The following is an 18358-nucleotide window of genomic DNA, read 5'->3' as shown; positions in this document are numbered from 1 at the left end:
CAAAGCCCAACATGATTCCTATCTCCTAGGTTACATTTAATGTAACATATAATGGCGCCGATCAAGTACTTCCTACCGAAGTCCTCTGGCCGCATCACTCCATGCAACCACCAGGAGTGTATTTGCCTCTTCCATGGAGGCTTGGAGGCAGGGCAGCTCAAACATCTCTATTTTATGATATGAGGTTCACAATGAAGGGAAGAGAAACTGTCAGGACTCTCTAATTTTCCCCTTGGTTTTCATTGTAACCTTTGTGGTCCTGTTATCTTGCTGAGCTCCGCTTTCTAATGTGACTTTTCTTATCTATTTCCAGGTTGCCGATTCATTATCCCCCCCCCCCATCCCGACTAGTTTAAGAAAAAGTAGAACCCTTTTGTGGCTTTGCAGAAATAATAAAAAAAATACGTTGAAGAATATTTTTTAATACTGGGAATACATAAAAATTCATCTCTAAGTCCAACATAACAATGCTTGATAAATTCAGGGAAGAATTGATTGCAGCAGCACAGGCTGATTTGAGCTAATGCCTCGTTGTGTCATTACTCAAACAAACAGGGGAACAGCATCCATTTTAATTTCAGTCTTGTTTAAAACGAGTGAGATTCTTTTCCACTAATGACTGCTGATGATTTTTATCTTCCCGTTTAAAAAAAAAGGAAAAAATTTCCACTGTTTTCTGACTCATTAATGTTGTAGAGTTTTCAAATGTTCAGCGTCTCAAACCTGCAATTTTCAGAATATGTTTTATGAAAGTAGAATTAGTGGTGTTTGGGGATGGGTGATGGGAGGGTGGAGGAGGGTTGTGGGCCTAAGCATGCATGCGTGTTTTGCCAGTTAACTAAGTGAGCTATTCAAATAGAGATTTTTTCTTTTTTTGGTTGAAAAAGCATGCATTAAAAAAAAAATACATCCTGTCTCAACTTCACTGAAGAACCTCTCTTTAGATATTAATGGACTAAGTGGCTAGGAGCTTGATGCTTGGGTTGTCTGGGATCACTCAAAGACTGCTTTATGTTAATTACATATAATTGTCTACTTGCATCAAAATTTTATTTTGAAATGAAATCAAGAAACACCTGATTTTTTTCTTTTTTAAAAAATTATTTTTTAAAGTGTTTCAGGACATGGTTTCTCTGTGTAACTCTGGCTGTCCTGGAACTCACTCTGTAGACAAAGCTGGCCCCAATCTCAGAGATCCATCTGCCTCTGCCTCCTGACCATTGGTGTTAAAGGAGTGTGCCACCATGTTGGGCTGCATCCGATTATTTTAACACTGTCTTAGAAAGGATTCTGAGCCTCATTGGAAGTAAATGACAGAGGCATAGAGGCTTTGAATCTCCTCCATTATAAAAGTAGAAGAAAAATTTAGAAAACCGCAAAGCACAAAAAGAAAACTAATGAAAGTTATGGAGAATCCTACTGTCTGTTTGTCACACATTAGCACTTCAAAGATGGTCTGAAATGGATCTAGTCTTTATTCCTGAACATGGATTCCAAGCAACGTGCTGTGATGCTACCACATACACACATTTTATACTGGTTTAGAATATTTTATTTATTTTTAAAAATAAGATATGGGGCTGGACAAATGACTGTGTGGTTAAGAGCACTGACTTCTCTTCCAGAGGACCTGGGACCAATTCTCAGCACCCACATGGCAGCTCATAATGGCCTTTAACTCCAGTTCCAGGGGACCCGAAACCCATGGTAAAACACTAATGCACAAAAAAATTTAAAAAAAGAGTGTAAAATTAAAATATAATTATATTGTTTTCCCCCTCCCTTTCTTCCCTCCACCTCCTTCCATGCCCCTACCCCATTGCTCCTAAAATTCATGCCCTTATTCTCTTTAATTGTTATGATTATATAAATACATAGATGCATAAATGTATAAATGCAACCTGCTGAGTCTTGTCTGTATATGATTTCAGGCCTAACCACTTGGCCTCAGATAATGAATTAAAGGGTTTTTCCCTGGGGAAGACTATTTCTTCTGCTCTCAGCATCTCTAAATTGTCTGTAGTTCTTTGTCTGGTCCTATGCGAGTCACTGCTTCTGTGTTAGCATGTGTATTGATGGTGTCCTCGTGTAGGCAGTCATACCGTTGAGCTGAAGTTTTCCGGTTATTTCCAGGAGTCAGAATCTCACATCAGATTTCCTGGAGGTCCTCTTGCTCTTACATTTCTTTTGCCCCACTTCTGCGATGTTCCTGAAGCTCTGGTGCAGGAGCTGAGTTGTAGATTTATTAACTGGGGCTGGACATATCACAATCCGTTGTTCTCTTCATTTTGACCACTTGTAGTTCTCTGTAGTGATCTTCATCTATTGCATGGCAGCTTCCTTGATGAGGGGTGATATCTATAATTAGTGTGCCTGCATTTTTTTTTTTTTTGGTTTTTCGAGACAGGGTTTCTCTGTGGCTTTGGAGCCTGTCCTGGATCTAGCTCTGTAGACCAGGCTGGTCTCGAACTCACAGAGATCCGCCTGCCTCTGCCTCCCGAGTGCTGGGATTAAAGGCGTGCGCCACCATCGCCCGGCTGTGGGCCTGCATTTTTGTGTGATTTTTTTCTTTCATGAATTTCATAGTTGTGGGTCGATGTTGTTGTAAACTTGCAGAATTCAATCTCTACATCAATGAATAAACTGCACTGGTCAGCTTCTTCCTTTGTTGTTCGACACTGAACTTCTTTCCATCATTTTTGTTATGTAAAATTGCAGATTTCTTTTGAGGTCAGTGTGTTCTGGGCTTATGTCCTTTATCTGGTTCTTGTACCTTTCTTTAAATAGTATATTTTATTCTTTGAAAGTTCCATACATTTATACAATATATATTGATCGTATCCATCTATCTCTTTCTATCTGTATCTTTCCCAGCTTCACGCCCTTTTAAATTTTTTCTGGTATTAATATCTTCCTGGCTCTAATTAGTGCTGCCTGTATGCACATAGGTGAGTAGCTTTCTATTAGGGCCATGAGTAACAGACATAGCCCCAAAGGAGACAGACTATCGTATTGTCAGTAGCCATCAGCTGCCTTGTGGTCTTAATCCATCTTAACAAAATGGGCCTGGTCTCTTTGTCTATATATTGTGTTTGCATTTGTGTGTATTTGTATGTGTGTGCATGTGCGTGCTCATGTAGCTGGAGGACACCTACCTTTCATTTGAGATAGACTGTCTCGCTGGCCTGGGATTGACTATAATGGCCAGCCAGTGAACCCAAGGGATTCTCCTGTCTTCCTGCAGTGTGGGATTATACAAACTTGACTTTATGCGTAGGCTTCTTTACATAAGTTCTAGGAATTGAACCCTCAGCTATCTCCCCAATATGCTCTATCTGATTTTTTTTTTAATTTCCACACTAGCAAGGGCTAGTCTTATGAAGAAAGTACCCGGGTGGCTCAGTGCGCATCACTAGCAGCTCCTGAGTCCTGGCAGGCAAGCACTATTGCCCTTGACCCCAAGAACAGATATTGACTTGTCCTTAGGCAAAACAAGAATGCAGGCTAGATTTTTATCTCATTTTTCAGTGCTGAAAATGAGTTTGAATCATTCAAGGTTTGCTTCCTTCTAAACTAATCGCATTCCGCTGTCAGGCATTTGTTATGCTTAGACCGAATATGGATTGTGTTGAACAGAAAAGTACGGTGTACTGACCATGGGCATGAACTTTCCAACTCAACAGAATGGATCCAAAATACCCTATTCTGATGTGTGTGTGTGTGGTGTGTGTGGTGTGTGTGTGTGTGTGTGTGTGTGTGGTGTGGTGTGTGTGTGCATGCATGGGTGCTGTGTTCTGAATGAATAGTGTACCATACATTGCTGCATTGTGAAGGAGTGCAGCTGTTTTCTTCTGGGTCAGAGGACAGCAGCACAGCATGGGGGCTGTGTAGACCTCTTCAGCATTCAACACTTGCTCCAGTCATCCACTCCTCTCAATTTTATTCCCTACTTGTCATGACAGAGCAGTTACCTGCTATGTATATGCGTGTTCCATATGAACCTGTGTTCTCAAAGTGTCTCCTTTGGATAGGAGCTGTGTGCTTTTGGCCAGAGGTTTTCTAGTATTTTTTTCTTGTTGAGATTCTTCCTCACACCCATGGCAGATACTGCTTGGCTGCTCTTAAAAATCATTTTGGTTTTTTTTTTTTCCCATAAAATGTACCTCCTGGGCTCTTGCCATGTTCCATGTTCTAAGTTACTATGAAGATGAGGAAGATGATTCACCATGGGCTGGGTAATGCCTGTAACATGTCTGGAAAGACCAGCACGGGTATGAGATTTAGCAACAACATGAGGAAAACATGGTTTCTGTGAGTGGCAGTCTCTTGCAGCTAATCTTCAGCCTTGAGATTATGGGGCTTCTCTGTAGGTATTTGCTGGCTTTGTGTCCTTATGTGAAGAGCCGAGCAAACAAGCCCAAACAGAAGACCCGTGAAGGAGATATGACTATACTAGGAGGAGCGAACCCTGCTTCTGGCAACTCGCTTGATGTCACAGCTCGGATGCCGTCTTCTAGGGTGCCCATTGCTGATACATGCGAGCAGGAAAAATTTCCTAGAGAATTATTCTCTGGAAATTTCCCCCACCCCTTCTTCTCATTTTTGTTTTATCGATTCCATGCTGGGTTAACAATTCAGAGAGTCCTGGTCTTCAGAGAGTTGATAGTTCAGGGAGCTGGAGTGGCTTCTACTAAGGGTCCCAATGACAATGCCGTATTGTCAGCCTTCCAGCACCCCTCCAAGCTACTGTGTTGCTGCCCTAAGCGGAAGCATCCCCTTTAGCTCCTGGTAGGTCCCTGTACTCTTTTCTGACCCAGCATGAGTTTTATTAACATCATGCTGTGTTCATGGTCGGGCCTTGTTAAATGTTTGTTGATCAGCTGGCTGATTGTCCAAGTTTCCCAAGAGAGATCCAAGTCGTCCTTTAAAATTATATTTTTCCATCGTGATTTTTATCTGGTCTTCAAGCAGGGGCTCCTTAGGGGCTGACTCAGGGATGGCTTCAGCTCCATATCTATGTACAGCAAATCTCTACAGGATTGACTCCTGAGCACTATGCTCTCTGCTAGCATGTTGACTGAGTTCTCTGTCCCACTCTGTCCTGCCCAGTCAGGCAGCCACTCAGTCACAAAGAAATACACAGAGGTCTATATTAATTATAAACTGATTGGCCTAGTAGTTCAGGCTTCTTATTAATTAACTATTATAACTTATATTAGCCCACAATTCTTGCCTTTTAGCCACGTGGCTTGGTACCTTTGTTGGCGAGGCAGTCACATCTTGCTTGCTCTGTGTCTGGCTTCCTCTCTGTCTGGATGAAGACTGCAGACTGAAACTTCCCTTTTCCCAGAATTCTCATTGTTGTCATTGCTCTGCCTCTGCTTCCTGCCTTGTTGCCCCACCTATACTTCCTGCCTGGCTACTGGCCAATCAGCATTTATTTAAAATATAAGTGACAGGACAAAAGACCATTATAGGTGGGTGGACTTTAATACTGAAGATGTTTTATGCCTTGTGTTTAAAAACTAAACTCATAATCACTTCTTTATTTTTTCTTTCTCTTCTATGCTTTTGTAGTTTTTTTTTTCCTTTCTTGGAATTGTTTCTCATTTTCATATCGCAAGAGTGAAATTCAGCTACTGTCAGTTCCTATGCAATATCTGGGTCCCGTGTGGGTTCCCACTTGCTGGATGGCTCACACCTCTTAATCAAGACATCTTCCTGGTTTCTGGTAGTTCTTACCTTTCCCTGGGTCACAGGTTGGGTTTAAAAACCACACCCTGATCCGTTGGTAACAACCCTTTGCTCAGAATGCTTCTTTACTTTTAGATTCCCCTTCTGAGGCTATGAGTATTTTTTTTGGGGGGGGGGAGACTCCATCCTAGCAAGTGGGCAGACAGTGTCTTCATCCCTTCTTTGCTGACTTTTTCTCTTCAAAGGTCATATGCTCTGTGGACTCTTTAAAACCTGTTTATCTGGAAAAGGGCTTTAGAGGAGAGACTGACTCTTGGCTGTCAATGGCTCTTTTCTGAAACAGGCCAGGCAGATAAGGAGAGTTCATATCACCAGGTAATAACCTTGCTTGGAGCCACTGGAGAGAGACAGTAGCAAGAGGAGCCTGGCAGGTGTCTTCCTTGGGAGGGGCTTTGCAGGATGATGAATGGGTTGATTCTTTGCCCTAAGGTGTCTTCTCTGTTCCCAGAGGACAGAAAAAGGAAGGCTTTTCTCATATGGATAGTTTCCCAGATTTTTGGCATAATGCTTAAATCTAATTCAAGATGCTAGGATAATTCAATACTTATTAGTGTGCTTACTGCATAGAAAGGGCCACTTGTCAGCTTTTACTCCCACCCACCAGAGGACAGGAGACAATGGGAGAACCAAGGTCACAGTCTCACCCCATTCATGTGCCTATACGTCCTGTGTATTTGTCTGGCTCTGAGTTAATTTCAGTGGAACCACAACAAAGAATATGACACAGTCACTCCTTCCTAAGTGATTTCTGAATCATACTGGGACCAAGGCACAGACACATGCTGCAGCTGGAAAACAGTGCCCAGCTGTGTGGAATTGAGCTTCATGTGGAAATGAATTTGCAGCATTAGTTAAAATTGCAGTAAAACCAGAAACACTCTTGATGTCCACCAGAATGGGAATACTTAAAAATGATGATCTAACTAAAACGTAGGATATTCTGCACCTGTTAAGATGAATGCTGCAAACAGAACCATAGGTAATGACATGGAAAGATGGGCAAGACTGCTAAATTGGAGAAGAAAAGAAAAGAATCTGGCATTGGTGAGGAGCCATTCATATTAAAAGTATTTAGCTATGTTCATGAATGTGGGCACATGTATGGAAAGGAGAACTTCACCATTATTATTCTTACGCGTCTGTCTTTCGGTTTCATAAGGATAATGCATTCACGTTGCTTACGACATCTGAAGAACAGATAAGAATGTAAGTGCCGGCTTATCTGTAACCGGAAGAGAGAAGTGGAGAAGCCGAGGGACACAGCGAGTGTCCCCCCCCACCCCCCCACCCCCGTCTGCTCTGCACGTTGAAGGAAAGACTGGGGAACTGGATGATGTTGGTTTTCCCAAGGCCTGGCCTGAGGGGTAGTTGCAATAATCAATACGGCTTTAAAATGGCTGACGGTGCTGGTGGTGAGCACCTACCTGAGGCCCCCACCATTTGTCTTCATTTCCTCCTCTCGTGCACAGCGTCTGTGTTAATGGGGTGGCAGTTGGCAGTGCATCTCCTGGCTCTTTGGCCTCAGGGTAGTTCGGTGTGCTTCGCTGCAGTGACTTTCTTAGATCTTTGAAAGAACGTTTTAATTTTTTTTTTAATTTTTTTTATGTACATTAGTGTTTTGCCTGCATGTATATTTGTGCCTATGTGCCCTCAGAGAAGAAGAAGGAGTTGGATCTCTGAGGAACAGTAGTTACAGAGTGTTGTGAGCCACCGTGTGGGTGCTGGGAGCCGAATCTGGGTCTTCCGCAAGAAGTGTTCTTAATCACCAAGTCACCTCTACAGCCCAACTCTCTCAGGTCTTGACAACTGCTGAGAGATGAAAGAGAGCTGGTGCTGCATCCATGACTTGAGTTCTATTTTACACTAATGCCAGTCACCCACTCAAGTGGAACAGGATGTCCTATGGTGATTTACTTTGATGGCACATCATAGCTACAAACTTAACTGCTCAGGAGCTGTTTGACTGTACGTGCTCTTTCTTTCTTGACAGATTATGAACTTATTGAGGTTGTGTTTGCAGCCTGTAGGTATCTCCTATGCTGTGTAGAATGATACCTTTTTGTTGTATGAGGCTACGTTCCTGGCACCCGGCCGCCCACACAGCTAGCTTTACCCTAAATAATTACATGGAAACTCTATTCTTTTAAACACTGCTTGGCCCGTTAGTTCCAGCCTCTTATTGGCTAGCTCTTTCATATTGATCTAACCCATTTCTAATATCCCTGTAACACCAAGAGGTGTCTTACCAGGGAAGACCTTAACCTGCGTTTGTGTCGGGTGGGAGAATCATGGTGACTGCCTGACTTGGCTTCTTTCTCCCAGCATTCTGTTGTTGACTCCACCTACCTAATTTTCTGTCCTATCAGGCCAAGCAGTTTTCTTTATTAGTTAACCAATGGAAGCAACAGATAAGATACAAGACCTACCTCCATCACCTTTTTACACACTGAAAGCTTAGTGAGGCATAGTGGCTACAAATATGGTTGACTGAGTGGGTGGAGTAGTCACCTCAATACAAATGAGGTCACAAATGTTATAAAAAACCTCCTAAAATATGTCTGTGTCTTCAGAAAAGTTCCATGGGCCATAAAATTTAAAAATACGCAGTATTTCTGAACAGGAAAAAGACAGAGAAAATGCTACAAAGAATACAAACACCCAAGAAGTGCCCGTGCATTTAATATCCATATTTAACAAATGCTAAGTTTGGCATGATTGTGTCAGATTTGGTTTTCTTAAGAAATGAAACATTTCTGTTGTGTGAAACTGCTGTTAGTGCTCTTTCTGATCTGTTCCCCCTCCTCCTCGCTTTTCTGAGGTGGCTACTGTTCTGTAGGAAGCTATGCATGTTGTTATATTTCACTTATGCTGCCATGAGTCCTAGAAGCATTAGAACTCACATGGTGGCACCAGACTGTAGAGTCCTCTTGGATGTCTTGTCTTCTTCTTCTGGCCATATTGTAACTGTTCCCCACGTCGACAATGTAGATAACCTAAAGCCTTCATTTTAGCCGCTCTTTATTGTTCCTCGATTTATTTACTGATTTACTGGTACAAACCTATTTCCTGACCCATGGATACCTGTGTCTTCCATTTAGTCTTTCACACTAGCTAACTCTGATATCAATAAAACCCTCATGGTTGTCTCCCACACCTTAACAGGGTCCCTTTAGGCAGGTACGTGGAAGTGAAATGGCTCAAATGTTGTGGAATTGTATTTTCAATGCTACTAAATATTGGTAAACTATCCTCCCCAAAGGTGTTTAATTGGTATTTCCATCTATAGTATGAAGCAGGAAAAGTGCCTGCTTCAGCATATTCAGGTCCACACTTGATGTCATTGGGCTCTCTCTTCTAGCTTTTTGGTTTTTTTTTTTAAATTTATTTATTTATTAAGGATTTCTGCCTCCTCCCCGCAACCGCTTCCCATTTCCCTCCCCCTCCCCCGATCAAGTCCCCCTCCCTCATCTGCTCGAAGAGCAATCAGGGTTCCCTGACCTGTGGGAAGCCCAAGGACCACCCACCTCTATCCAGGTCTCGTAAGGTGAGCATCCAAACTGCCTAGGCTCCCCCAAAGCCAGTACGTGCAGTAGGATCAAAAACCAACTGCGATTGTTCTTGAGTTCTCAGTAGTCCTCAATGTCCACTATGTTCAGCTAGTCCGGATTTAACCCATGCTTTTTCAGACCTAGGCCAGCTGGCCTTGGTGAGTTCCCGATAGAACATCCCCATTGTCTTAGTGTGTGGGTGCACCCCTCGTGGTCCTGAGTTCCTTGCTCGTGTTCCGTCTCCTTCTGCTCCTGATTTGGACCTTGAGATTTCTGTCCGGTGCTCCCATGTGGGTCTCTGTCTCCTTTCATCGCCTGATGAAGGATTGAGCTGAACAGAGAATTCTCAACAGAAGAACTTCAAATGGCCAAAAGACACTTAAGGTCATGCTCAACTTCCTTAGCGATCAGGGAAATGCAAATCAAGACAACTTTAAGATACCATCTTACACCTGTCAGAATGGCTAAAATAAAAAACACCAATGATAGCCTTTGCTGGAGAGGTTGTGGAGAAAGGGGTACACTCACCCATTGCTGGTGGGAATGCAAACTTGTGCAACCACTCTGGAAAGCAGTGTTTCGGTTTCTCAGGAAATTCGGGATCAACTTACCCCTGGACCCCGCAATACCACTCTTGGGAATATACCCAAGAGAGGCCTTATCATACAACAAAAATATATGCTCAACTATGTTCATGGCAGCATTGTTTGTAATAGCCAGAATCTGGAACAACCTAGATGCCCTTCAACGGAAGAATGGATGAAGAAAGTATGGAATATATACATATTAGAGTATTACTCAGCAGTAAAAAACAAGGACTTCTTGAATTTTGCATACAAATGGATGGAAATAGAAAACACTATCCTGAGGTAAGCCAGACCCAAAAAGAGGAACATGGGATATACTCACTCATATTTGGTTTCTAGCCATAAATAAAGGACATTGAGCTTATAATTCATGTTCCTAGAGAAGCTAAATAAGAAGGTGAATCCAAAGACAAACACATAGGCATCTTCTAGCTTTTTGAATAGGAATTTATTTCCAGTGGGTCCTGGCTGTGTTTCAAAGTTCAGCTCCCGCCCAGCATACTTTAGGCTCCAGATTTGTGTAATATAACATGGCTCCTTAGCACTGACAAACCCATCCTCTTTTCCAGGAGTGCCTTTCTTGTCAGTTAATGGTGAATTCCTTCTCTTCTTTCAGGTCCCAGCAAAAAGGACCCTTGAGTCACTTTCTCAGACATCCCCGATCTCTTCTTCTGAACTCCTCTTGTTCATGTAATTCTCTTCACCAGCCTCACCAGTTCCATTTACCACGTTGTGCCATTTCTTCCTTTCTCTAACAGTTACCATCACTGGGTTGCAAGATTCTGAAGCAGACACATTATACACCACTTTTACTGTTTTCCTGTATCTAACTCAGAAAATGGTTGTTATATACATGCATGAGTGTGTTAATCCAATACAATATGCTAAGCACTTTTTTTTGAAGTGTTAGGAATATCTCAAAGGGCCAAAGTTTCTATTCTTATAGATGTGTTTGTTGGGTATTATAGTTAGCTTTCATTGTCAACTGGACACATCTGAGAAGAAAGGACTAAGGAATTGCTTTTATTTGGTCAGCCTATGGGCATGCACATAGGGCATTTTCAAGAATGCTAATTGATGCAGGTGGGCCCAGGCGAGGCACTGGGAAAGTGTCACTCCTAGATGGGCAGGTCTGGGCTACGTAAGAAAGCAAGCTGAGCAAGCCATGGGAGGAAGCCAGTAACCAGCATTCCTCCATAGTTCTGCTTTACTTCCTGCCTTCAGGCTTTTGCCTTGAGTTTGTGTCCTGGATTTTTTCCGTGGTGGACTATAAACTGTAAACCAAAAAAAAAAAAAACCTTTCCTCCAAGTTGCTTTTGGTCATGATGTTTATCCCTGCAACAGGAATTCTACCACGACAGGGGAAGAAAGGCGATTAACAGCACACACAGAGAGCAGAAAATGTGTCAAGAGATAAAAGGACAGAAGACTCAGACAGTAGAGAGGGACACGGGAGTGAGAGGTGTCTCACGTCACTAATTCTGTGTTTCTGGCTGCAGCTGCCTGTGTAACATTTCTTGCTCCACAGTCTTCTCCAAATCAGAGGAGCTGGTGCATTCTGGGAGCTAAGAGTGTGCTGCAGTCAGCATTTTGACCCTTCCTATGGTGGTTTAAATAAGAATGAGCCCCATAGGCCTGTATATTTGAATGCTTAGTTATCAGGGAGTGGAGCTGTTTGAAAAGATTAGAAGGATTAGGAAGTGTAACCTTGTTGGAAAAAAAAATGTGCCACTAGATTTGGACTCCGAGGTTTCAAAAGCCCCTGTCAGAGCCAGGTGCTGGTGCATGCATTTAATCCCAGCATCTGGGGGAGGAGGCATAGACACTTACCTTGGAAAACCAACCAACCAACCAACCAACCAAACAAACAAACAAAACCCATGTCAGGCCCTGTCTCTGTCTCTGTCTCTGTCTCTGTCTCTCTCTGCTTGTGGATCAGGATGTAAAGCTCTCAGTTACTCCTCCAGCACTATGTCAGCTTGCATGCACTGTGTTCTCTGCCACGATGACAAGGGATGAAACCTCTAAAACTGTAAGCAAGCTCCCTATTAAACGCTTTCTTTTATAAGAGTTACTATGGTCATGGTGTCTCTTCACAGCAAGAACAGCGGCTAAGATACTTACCATGGTTTGGCAAGTTCCATTGTCCTCAGTGCTCACCAGCTCAGAGTTCTACCTTGTGCTGGATCTCTCTCCTCCCTCTTTAACTTCCTCATTCTTCCTTCTAGTTCTCTCAAACCACCTAACAGCCATTCTCCTCCCAAGCTCCCCACCTTTATCTGGAAGAGCCCCAGTGAGAAATGCTGATGGAACTGAGAGTTCATGAAGGGTCAAATCATTAGGGCTCATGAGCACACGGAGGAAAAACGTCAGAAAGAAGGAAACACAAGTCTAATCTGAACCTGAGGAAGGAGTATGTTTCAGTTACTGGGGGGCTGGAGAGATGGCTCAGAGGTTAAGGGCACACTGACCATGCTTCCAGAGGATCCAAGTTCAATTCTCAGCACCCATATGGCAGCTCACAACTGTCTGTAACTCCACTTCCAGGGGACACAACACACAGGGCAAAAACACCAATGCACATAGAATAGAATAGAATAGAATAGATAAGAAAGAAACAACTGGGAATGAAAGGGAGAAGCCACTAAGACTAAGGCAGAGAGCTGGAGATGAGGTGGGACCCTGTGAGGCCAAAATCGTTGTGCAGTTAGTATATCCTAATGGAGGAATAGAACAGATCTGAACAGGGGAGAGTCAGGTGCACCTGAGGCTTGAAATGAGCAAATACATGCTCATGTACTTCTGAACAAAACAGACATACCCTAAGAGTCTGTTGATTTGGAGACTCCCAAGTCATGCTGATCCGAGAGGCAATCATGTTTTCTGAGACAGCACTGAATCACACAACTGACTCTTCTGGTCGGGACTGGTTCCGTTCCCTGCTTAGATTACCATGAGGTCAGCTGCTTTTTAAGAGCTGCTTTTGTAAGCATGTTGCAGAGGGACAGGTAAGGAGGTGGCGTGGACAACAGGAACGCCAGGCTAGTTGGAACTGGAGAAGTGCCATGACTTTTGGAAGCGGTACCTGAAGTGCTGGCGCTCTGGCTAGTGCTTCTTACCATGTTATAGGTGGGTTCTGGAGTAAGCATGGAGCACTTGGCTATGTGCTCTAGCAGAGGCACTCCGTGTCAGTGTGAGCTGTGGGGGGCGGTAGTGAGTCAACTCATCAGTTTGCACGTGAGAAACTGCTAATCAGCAGCTCAGTTACTTTTCCATTCCCAGTGGCCATGCAGGCTGGGCTCTGTGACATTTTCTCCTTTGCAAGGTGGTAGCATCCTCTTTTATTGCTGGGTGTGGGGACAGTAGGCATTTATAAAGAGGTGCTTATTGACTTCTTAGTTGAAAAAAGTATCTTGATCAGATTCAGGAATATGACAGCTTTTTGTTTAAGTCTTAGGAGCAGAGGGACCAAATCATATAGGGATGCAGGAAGTTCATGTGGAATTACTCAGTCTAGACCTTCAAGGTATGGGTACTGCAGAGGGGCTTAGAGGAAGGAAAATTAAAATGGTTCAAAGGCAAGAAATGCCTTTTCTCTTTGTGGCAAGTCAGGAATGAATAATCCCACACTAATCTGGCTTTCTCTGGGCCTCCTGTTCATCTGTCCAGTGCACATTGAATTTATCATCACTGCTGTAGATGGAAAATGGAGGTCAAATTTCATTTTGGCCCTCAACGTGATAAAAATGACCTGTAAAAGGTAGATGACAGGTTGTTATTTTATGCCCTGGAAAATTGCAAAGATCAGGTAAAGCCTCTTCGGTCCTTTTTCCTTTCTTCTTCCTCCCGCCCTTCTTCAGCGGCGGAGACTAACTTTCCTTCGTAATACAGCGTAAATGCACATCGTGATTTGTTAGGAGTGAGATTAAGGTTTAAAACAAGAGCAATCTATTTCTAACTGGCAATTTCCATCAGTCCAGGTAGACTAGGCACCTTTCGCTGTGTGAGCTCTTTGCGGAGCCACTGACAAGTCATAAAAATATCCAGTGCACAAGCCTGACATTCAAACACACTGTCTCTGCTGCGTATAGTTCATTGACTCTCAGAAGCCATCTATTTTTAGCAATTAATGATTTCTAAGCTATTAGATCCCCCTGCTTCAACAACGATCACGTTGTAGGAGAAACCCTTCCCCCACTAAAATGCGTATGGCAGGCAGTTTCAGATACAGGAAGAGATGCTGAAGTTGGCTTGCGTGAGGAAAGGATTTTTTTTCCCTCGAGGTAGGCTAGGGGTCATCTTAGATAAAAATTGTCAGAAAGGCTCTCCAACATCAAGGAACTTTTTAAAACTCCAGTAATGTTTAACCACCATATAACTTTGCCTACAAGGATGACGGAGTTGGCATTTGCCGTCGCTTTCCGGGCCAGCCTGGATATTGCATTGCAGCTGTCTCCACTGGAGGTCCTTCATGAGACAGGACTTTGCTTTGCTCTGTAAAGATCATTGCAAGGGCTTATCTTGGGTAATTGTTATTACTGCCATCTGCATCACGGTATAATTACCTTTCCAAAATGCTAGATCTCTTTAGCTGATGTTTAAAGATAAGTAATAGCCAAATAATTGCAAGGCTCCGGAGACAGCAGGAGCCCTGCAGTGAAAGATGGGCGGTGGGGTAGCACACGTCTTTCTCCTACTTTCACTTTCTGTTTTCTCTTCTGGAGTAAAATTTCTCCTCCCTTTCTTCTCTTTTACTTTTAAACAGGCTAATAACTAACAGTTGTAGAACTTATACTCACTTCAGTATGACAAGATAGGCGGAGGTGACATCCCTCAAATCTAATGGGTTGGATGCAGTCTTTCTTTACTAGTGAGTTTTCTCTCTGCCCCTGAGTGCTCAAGAGTAGACAGTAGACAAGTTGAGCCGAGATCATTCCATGATAACACGGGGAGAAGGCAGACATATTTAGTGGGGTCTCGACCTCTTGGCTTGTTAACTTCTAAAGAGTTGACTGGAATAATTTTTCTTGGTGGCCCATTTCTTAAACCTTCCGTGAGAGTTTGGTGGTTCTACCACAGACACATCTCCGTTAGCATAATCCATCTACAGAAATCTTTAGCTACCTGTGAGCATGGTGCCTTTGCTATGAATCATAGTGTATGTAAAACTTAAAAATATGAACAAAAAGACATGAAAAGGAAGAGAACAAGAACGCAAAGAAAGTAAGCTGAAAGATGGATTAAGCAGTAATATCTAGAAATATTATGTCGATATCCCAAAGGTTTGTGTACCACGCAAATATTCAATTCATAGTCTTAAATCCTATTTTAATTCTTGCTGTTGAATGCTTTTGTTCCTCTGAAAAGTCACCTGACTAAGCAAAACTGGCCCAACTATTTACTGCCCTAAGTTTTTAAACATGTTAGGCATAAGAGTGACTGGAAGAATGTGGACTCAAGGGGTAAGCCTTAATGATTTCAAAACACTGAGGTAAGTACTACTTGTAAAATGCTGCCAGCCCCAACCTCAGTTTTACAATGAGAACTCCGGGCAGACACAATTGTACTATGGAGATGCTTAAAAATTCCAGCCATCTAAAAGTTATTTTTGCTACCAATCATACTAATTCTTCTAGTAGAATTGTATCATTTAATTTTCACAAGAGCCCTGTGGGTAAAATTGTGATCTTTTCAGTTTTGCAGATACAGGAGTTAAGCCTTGAGGAATTTAAATAAGGTGTCCAAAAGTACACAGTTACCGTAGCTATGTTTTGAACTCAAGTTTGTGTAAGTCAGGTCTAGAAGTCAGTACTTACAATTACTTAGCTGTGTGATATCTGTATTTTAGCCATGTAGCAGACTCTCCATATGTACATATACATGTATTTTACACGTACACACATATATATGTATATATATATATATATACACACACATACATAGAGAGAGACATAGATGACAGAGACACCGAGAGAGGCAATATATATATGAGAGGCAGAGACAGAGAAAATAGAATATGCTGGAAAATATATTGGCTGTCTAGTATTTTAAAGGCTGAATATGAGTCCGTTTTCAGCAGAGATGCCATTTCTTGCCTTGTTTCAGTCTCATGATACACAATACAGTCATGCTAAGAGCATCTGATGTGTAGCCTTATTTTAAGGAATAACTACTTCTATTTAAACCAGCTGTTGAAGAGGCATACAGAGTGGTTCCCCACGTACACACACGTGTCTGTGTGTGAGTGTGAGTGTGTTTAGAGATGATAGAAATGTACCTTACTCCCTAAACTCTGTTTTGAACCACGGACATTTGAAATTCCCAACTTAGACCTTGGCTATTCCGGCATGCCATTTTTGGTGTTCTGTGTCCTAGGATGGAGCGACTGGAGTGACGTTTATTGTAAACAGCTTTACCAGATGTTTTCTAGAACAGCGGACGGAGTGAGAGCAGAGAGAGAAAATATGAGGAGAGTGACCATTGGTAGGGATTGGAGGGTACTGTGGGCCTGGAGGGGAAAGCAACAGGACAGGCTTTCAGGGATACGGATATATGTAGACACCTTCTTCACTGTTTTATCTTATCCTTCCATTAGAATTCTATCATTTAATTTTCACAAGAGCCCTGTGGGTAAAATTGTGATTTTTTTTTTCAGTTTTGCAGATACAGGAACTAAGCCTTGAGGAATTTAAATAAGGTGTCCAAAAGTACACAGTTACTGTAGCTATGTTTCTAATGGAAACTGCTTATTTAACCAGTTTCACCAAAAATGGGTTGAATCAGTGCTGAGTGATTCAGGAAAATGCATTTTTCCTGGTGACAATGTGCTCATCTACCCAGTCTATTGGAGTCCCTCTCTCTTTGGTTACTGGTGTAGTGTTGATTTCATCTCTGCTCTGTAGGAGGCATTGTACTGGAACCTTGAGCACAAAGAAAAGTCATCCTACTTGCCCTGACAGAGGTTTCTGATGAAGAGACTGGTGAGCAAGGAGCCAGCAATCAACATGTCTGGGCTACACTGAGAAGGGGCAGCAGTCACTTGTCTATTGTAACATGGAGAGCTGGCTAGGCAGCTCCGTGGTGAAGCAGTCAAGCAGTTGCCTTGCAAGTATGTGCACCTGAGTTCAACCCCAGAGTCCACGTTTACACAAACAAAAGCCAGGCAGGGCAGCATGCGCTTGAAATCTCAGTGCAAGGAGGCTTCTTGAGGACAAGTTTCAGGCTAGTGAGAGACCCTGCCTCATTAAAAGATAGCTGGCACCTGAGGAATGACAGTTTACCTCTGACCTCCACATGTACCATGTGTGTGCCTGTGCACACACAGAAAAAACCAGACAGACAGACAGACAGGCAGGCAGGCAGACAGACAAACAGACACATACGCCATAGGTATAGAAACAAACTCTGGGTCTTGATCTATGAGTGATGTTCTCTGTGTGGAAACCTGCCTGGAAGTGGTAACTTGTCAGGAAAATATCTTTCTAGAGTTAGGTTTTTGGGTCTTGATGAAGCCTCGCACAGCTTGTATTTAGTCCTATTAGGGTCTTGGCATGGGGTATTCCCTGCCAGGAGGTACTTCTCCAGAGTGGGGGGATGTGAGGTGCTGCTATTCTAAGCTTCTCCCTGCATCCTTGTGACATCTGTATAGAGAATGTAAATTGAATTTCAAAGTGAGGTACCACTTCGTGTTAAGGCGGTGAGCATCTGAGTCACTGAAACTCCGTTCCACCGTTTGTGTCCTTGGCCTCTCCTCCCGTTATTTACTCAAGAGCTACGGCTAGGGACCAGTTCAGCAAAGAAAAATACATCCCAAACAGACAGATTAATGCATTTTAAGGAGAGAACACCAGAAAAGGGTACACCAGATAGTTGAATATTTCTGAGAAAAGTTGCTAAACATCCTTAAATTTGCATTACAACCTCAACACGCTTAAGCTTTTGCATTTATAGACTCAGTGGTAATTGATCTAGAAGTCTCTTCGTGCTCTCTCTTTCTTAATGTTCTGGCGCTGAGAAAAACCACATTTCTAATTTACATGTCCAAATTGGTTTCAACTTACTTATATTGAATGATAATAGATTTCTTTTTCTTATAATTAATGTTGTCTGAAAACATAATACAGACTTAGCTTATCATTGTAAAGATATTAAGATTTTAATATTTTTGCAGAGGCATAAATACAGTGTGGCTATAATTATTTCATTATGTATGTGTAAAAATAGGATACGGCAACAAGTACACGCTTTCCCTCCCTGATTGCTCTTAATGTCTCCCAAATTTCCTGATTTACAATATTCTCCAAGGATGTAGATTTTTCTAATTGAAGTACAGTAATTTGCATATTTTTAGACCTTGTTGACACAGTTAATTGATATGTCATTACTTATATCATGCTGAATATAATTTGTGCTCTTTATTCACAGCAGACTTACAATGCTGTCCTTTTGGGGGGCGGGGGGGAGAACTCA

At 42.5% G+C, this 18358-nt stretch overlaps 1 protein-coding gene across 1 annotated transcript in view; it reads left to right on the top strand.

Annotated features, from left to right (window-relative positions):
- Positions 1–18358, top strand: part of Ppargc1a (PPARG coactivator 1 alpha) — a 633817-nt gene that overhangs the window by 227532 nt on the left and 387927 nt on the right. The window lies entirely within an intron of this gene.

This window comes from Microtus oregoni, unplaced genomic scaffold, assembly GCF_018167655.1.
Source record: "Microtus oregoni isolate MIOR12 unplaced genomic scaffold, Mior012 000090F_ref0000504, whole genome shotgun sequence".
NCBI lineage: Eukaryota > Metazoa > Chordata > Mammalia > Rodentia > Cricetidae > Microtus > Microtus oregoni.
Note: the sequence above shows the minus strand (reverse complement) of the source record. Positions and strands in the feature narration are given on the sequence as shown.